The following is a 6,285-nucleotide window of genomic DNA, read 5'->3' as shown; positions in this document are numbered from 1 at the left end:
CATCCGACTCAAAATGTCCCATGCCAGTCCATCTCATCTCACCGATGCCTAGTATGCCAATATTTATGCGTTCCATTTCTTCCTAATTAAATATTCCTTTTAATCAGTTCTCTTGCTCTCTCATCTGTTTTAATGCAGTATACATTATTTATCCCCTCTTTTCTTAGGTTTATCCCAATCCCTATGTCAGTTCCATTTTACAAAAGTGGCACTATGCAGTATTTGTCTTTTTGTGACTGAGGTATTTCACTCAGTTGTTATTTTTCCAGCCTCTTTAGGTCTTCTAAGTTTGGTCTCATTTTGTCTCTTACGATCTTTATGGTTTGGGACTTTATCCCCATATCTCTAATCCATCTATAGTTGATTATTGCATATAGTGTGAAATGTGGATCCTGATCCCAGCACCATTTGTTAAAGAAGTTGTCATTTCCCCATTTCATAGGCTTTGTTACCTTGTTGAAAACCAGCTGACTAAAGATAGGTGGGTTAATCTCTGGAGTCTCAATTATGTTCCATTTTTATGCCTTTGTCACTGTACCACTACCATGTTCTTTGGCCTATTCATTGTAAAGTAGGTTTTAAGATTAGGAAGTGCTTTGTCTCCCACTTCATTTTTGTTTTTCAGAAGTGCTTTGCTAATTTGTGGTCTCTTTCCTTTCCAAATAAACTTGCCTATTGCCTTTTCTATCTCTTTGAAAAATTAATTTGGTATCTGCATTGGGATTAGATTGTCCATGAACAAACAATATTTTCCACTTATTTAGGTCTCTTAGCCTTTTGTAGTTTATAAAGTTCTTTTGTATCTCTAGTTAGGTTTACTCTCAAGTATCTTAATTTGTACTTGGCTATTGTAAATGTTAATCCTTTCTTAGTTTCCTTATCTGTGTCAGCTGTTTTACTGAAGAGAAATTGCACTGCTTTTTTGTAAACTGGTCTACTAGATCTAAGAGGGGGTTTTTCATTGAGTCCTTAAGAGTTTCTGTGTACACTATCATATAGTCTGTATATGTTGTTGTTATGTGCCATCGAGTTGCTTGCGACTCATAGTGACCCTATGTACAACAGCCCTAAACTCTGCTCTGTCCTGTGCCATTTGCACTGTCTCTGATACACCCATCCTGATTACTCCAGTCACTGAAACAATCCACCTCATAGAGGGCCTTCCCCTCCTGTGCTGTCCCTCTACCCTACCAAGCATGATGTCCCTCTCCAAGGACCGGTCCTTCCTTACAATGTGTCCAAAGTATGTTAGATGAAGCCTCAGAATCCTTGCCTCCAAGAAGCCACTTGGTTTAACCCTCTCCAGGATGAATCTGTTTGTTTTCTTGGCAGTCCATGGTACATTCAATACTCTTCTCCAGTACCACTGCTCAAAGGCATCAATTCTCCTTCTATCCTCCCTAGTCATTGTCCAACTCTCTGACGTATAACAAGTGATAGCAAAGAACATGGCCTGTATCAGATGCACCTTAGTCTCCAGAGAGACACCGTTGCTCTTGAGTACTTTAGAGAGGTCCCTAACAGTAGACTTTCCGATTGCAATACATCAAATCTTTCAGTTTGCCAATATTTCCTTCTCTGCTCATATTACTCTAGAAAGTTCTTCTAATATAATATTGAAAAGAAGTGGTGAAAACATCTTTGCCTGGTGCCTGTTTGCAAGGAGAATTAATTGCATTTATTCTTACTCCATTGAGAATGAGGTTAGCTCTTGGTTTTATGTTAATACTTTTCACTATGTTGAGGAAATTCCTTTCTATTCTTATTTCGCTGAGTGTTTCAATTATGAAGTGCTGTTGAATTTTGTCAGTGGCCTCTGTATCAATTGACAGAATCATGCGGTTCTTATTTGCTTTCCTTTCGCTTCTTTAAAAAAATTTTTTTATTATTAATTTCAATGAAAATTTACACACACTTTGGATTTCCATTCATTCATTGTTGCAGTTTTCTACCTGCCCCCCCCCCCCAGTACACTCTTCTCTTCGAAAAGTAAAAGAAAAATTCTTTCATTGTTTTACAATCCTTCCTCCCAGGTCTACTCCACTATGCAGCCTTCATTCTGGACTCCTGTTATGACAAAAATATCTAATCACATATCCATTTTAAACAGTTTTCCCCCTCATTTGTTTCAATGCAGTATACATTATTTATCCCATCTTTCTGTTTCCCCCCAACCCCGATGTCAGTCCTGTTTTAAAACAGTGGCACCACGCAGTACTTTTTGTGACTAAGATATTTCACTCAGCATAATGTCCTTCAGAGTCACCTATTCTGAATAATAATGCATGAGTTCCTTGTTTTTCAATGCAGCACAGTATTCCATTGTGTGAGTATACCACAGCTTCTCTATCCATTCGTTTGTTGATAGGCACTTAGGGTAGACCAGCAGATATGGCAACTTAGGCTAAACCTTCAAATATGGAAACACATAGGAGGAGAAACTGTTGTAAACAGACACTGGTGATTGGAACATGGAATATTAGAAGTATGATTATAGGAACATTGGACATTATTAACAAACAAACAGAATGCATAAATATTGACATACTAGGTATTGGCAAAATGAAATGGATTGGCATGGGACATTTTGAATCAGATAACCGTATGATCTTCTATGCTGGAGATGAAAAGGTGAGAAAAAAATGGGGTTGCTTTCATAGTTAAAAAAGTCATTTCTTGATCTATCTTGAAATACAATGTTGTGAGTGGCAGAATAATATCCATACACATGCAAGGAAGCCCAGTGAATACCACTATGATTCAAATATGTGCATCAACAACTAGAGCCAAAAAGGAGGAAATAGAAGATTTCTACCAACTTTTAGAGTCAGAAATTAATTGAACATGTAATCAAGATACATTAATAAAAATAAGCGGCTGGAATATAAAAATTGGGAATAGGGAAGAAGGATCAGTAGTATACAAACATGGACTTGGTGGCAGGAATGAGGCTGGAGATAGAATGATAGAATTCTGTACAACCAACAAGTTATTCATTGTAAATTCTTTTTATAAGAAACATAAATGCAGACTATACAACTGGATTTCCCCTAATGCTATGCATAGAAATTACATCTGTGAAAAGAATCACTGGAGAAGCTCAATATCAGTTGTGAAAGCTGGGCTAGATGCTGATTGTGGAGAAGACCATCAACTCTTTATATGAAAGTTCAGGCTGAAGCTAAAGAAGGTTAAATCAAATCTACAGGAACCAAATTTTGACCCTGAATCTATCCCACTTCAATTTCAGTATATAATACTCTTTTTTATCTTTTATGGTGTATTTCAGCCTGATGTCTATTTTATCAGAGATTGGTATTGCCAATCCTGCTTTTTTATGGGTGCCCATTTTCTTGGTATATTTTTTTCCTACCTTTTGATTTTTTAATCTCTCTCTCTCTCCCTCCTTAGATATCTCTTGTATACAGTATAATGATGGGTTGTTGTTGTTTTTTTTAATCCACTCTGTTACACTTTTTCTCTTAATTGGTCCATTTAGTCCATTCACATTAAGTATGATTATTTACTTGCCAGATTTTATTGCTGCCATTTTGCTGTATTTCTTTTGGTTTATTTTGGTTATTATGGTCCATCCACTTACCTATGGTGTCTCTGTGTAAAGAACTTCCCTTATAATTTATTGTAAAGTTGGTTTTCTTTTCACAAATTCCATTAGCTCTTGTTTATCTCCAAATAACCTAATTTCTCCTTCATATTTGATGGACAGTTTTGCAGGGTACAGTGGCAATTATTTCCCTCAGTCTTATGTATATGGCATCCCATCATCTCCTGCTCGCATGGTTTCTGCTAAGAAATCAGAACTTAGTCTAATTGGTTCTCCTTTGTATATGACTTTGTTTTTTTGTTTTGTTTTGTTTTATGCTGCTTTTTGTATTCTTTCCTTATCTTTGATTTTGAAAAAATTTACTATGATATATATCTTGATGTTTTTCTTTTAGGGTCTAGTCTTTTTGGGTTTCACGGAATTTCTTGAATGTGGATTTCTTCATTCTTCATAATGCCTGGAAGGTTTTCTCCTAGTATTTCTTCCACTAGTTTCTTGACACTTTTCCTGCCTCTCCTTCAAATTCTGAAATTCAATCATATGTATATATTTCTTTTTATGTCATCCCACATGATTTTAATGTTTTCTTAATTTTCTTTCTGTCTCTTCTCTGATTTTTGTTGTAGTGCATTCCATCAAGATTCTTGTCTTCCAGCTCATTGACTCTCTGTTTCATCTCTTCTGTTCTGCTTTGTTGTTTCTCCAGCATGTTGGAAACTTCTGCCATTTCAATTTTGATACTCTAGATTGCATTTTTCATGCATTTAATTTAACTTCAGTACTGTGTTGGCTGTACCCTCACTGTCGATTTTTAATTTTTTTCTACCTTTTTATTACTTCCGTCCTTTTGTTTTATTTCTCCCATCTTTCGCAATTTCTTCAGTAGGTATTCAAATAACTCTACCTCAAGTATTTCTTCTTGTTCCTTGACTCTTGGGTACTCATTTCATTTATTGTTTCCGTCCTTTCTTCTTGTACCTTCTTCTAGTATCTTTTCCCGTAGCTGTTCGTGTGACTCTGCATTAATATTTTGCTTGCTTTACAATGTTTGAAGCTACATGTTGCTTTCGTAAAGTTTTTCTATAAACTGTTAGGCCATTCCTATTTTATCTGCATAGGTTGTTCACAATTCTTTGTCTTAATGTTGTTATCCATTAGCTACAGACTTAAAATGTTCCCCTTACAAGGAAGGGCAACTCACTATGCCAGGAGACCTTCCTAGGTCTGTGCAGTGGGCAAGGTCTCCTTTCCTCAAGTCCTTCATCTTCTCTTTGGACTGCAATGCAGCACTGCAGGAATCTCAGCTCACTGCTGTCCACCTCTTCTTAAATTTGGAATTGTCTTTGATGGAGCTGAAGACCACCCTCTGCCAGCAGGCAGCTGCACTCTCCCTATCTGTTTTTAGGTCAAAGGGTTAAGCCCTACCAGAGTCTGGCCACTCTCTCAGTTCTCATATGTAGCTAGGTGGGGATCTCTCCAGCCTGTGCTGACCTCTTCTAAATTGTCCTTTGTGGAACTCCTTGGTTTGTGCAGTGCCATGATCAGGTTCCTCAACTCTCTTCTCTGCTCTCTCTGTTCATTCAGGGGAAGGATCCTTGTCTTTAGTCTTGCAATAGGTGAAGATGATGTCTTGTCAGGATCCTGTACATTGGTGATCCCCTCTTGGCCTAAGGGCCTAGGGCCTGATGGCCCAAAGCAAGGTACTTCTGTGTTCGAGATCAGGGGGAGAAGCAATGGTGAAGAGGATGGTGGCAGAATTAGCCCATGAACATCCATTATGAAATACCTCTGTGAGGGCTGGGATTCAACTTTATACCTGAATGCTGACTTCAGTTTCAGCACCTGTGTGTTAGTGAGTCAAGGAAGGAGCATATCGGTTTCATTTTTGTTTTAAAAGAATTCTAATGATTGTGGAGTCCAGCAATGTCTTGAAACACTAATTGTAATTGATACTTTGAAATCCCTTCTCATATGAACACTGAAATCAACCTCTCTTTTTCTCTCTCCCTTCATCCCCTGACTTCTCTGTGGGGGTGCTGGCAAGAAGGGAAGAAGTTTTTTTGTTTTGTTTTAATTAATGTTCTCTTTCCTTTGTTCTGATGTCTTCTAGCATTCCTGTTGTAATGTTACTCCTTGAGTGGTTTAAATTTTTCTTGAGATGGGCACCTTTTTGCCTTTTCCTCTGAGCGCTGGAAGCATTCTCTATTCAGGTCATTTAATGAGACAATGTGATTTATTATGCCCCTCCTCTATATATACTTTGATTTGCTTTTTGGCTAATTTTTTATTTTTACTAATTATTTTAACTTTTATTGGCCCTTGGGGACAGCGAGAACGTGCTCCTGGGCAGAAGGGAAGCTTGGGAGTGGCGCACAAGGGGAAGTCACCTCAGACAATAACGAAGAGGCGTCTTTCAAAGGTACCTAGGAAAAACCGGCGGGCCTGGATACCTTTGAAAGAGGCCTCTTCGTTTTTGTCTGAGGTGACTTCCCTTTGTGCGCCACTCCCACGCTTCTCTTCTGCCCAGGAGCACGTTCTCGCTGTCCTCAAGGGCCTCTTTCCGCCGGTTTTTCCTGGGTACCTTCAGTTAAAATAATGATGCAGGGATGCATCCTGTCTCCATACCTTTTCAACATGTATGCAGAGCAGATTATCCGAGAGGCTGGACTCTATGAGGAGAATTGTGGCATCAGGATTGGTGGAAGATCTATTAACAATCT

Source organism: Elephantulus edwardii, unplaced genomic scaffold (genome assembly GCF_000299155.1).
Source record: "Elephantulus edwardii isolate Elephantulus edwardi_28Jun2011 unplaced genomic scaffold, EleEdw1.0 scaffold00090, whole genome shotgun sequence".
NCBI lineage: Eukaryota > Metazoa > Chordata > Mammalia > Macroscelidea > Macroscelididae > Elephantulus > Elephantulus edwardii.
The sequence above is the reverse complement of the archived record's forward strand: the minus strand, read 5'-3'. Positions refer to the sequence as shown.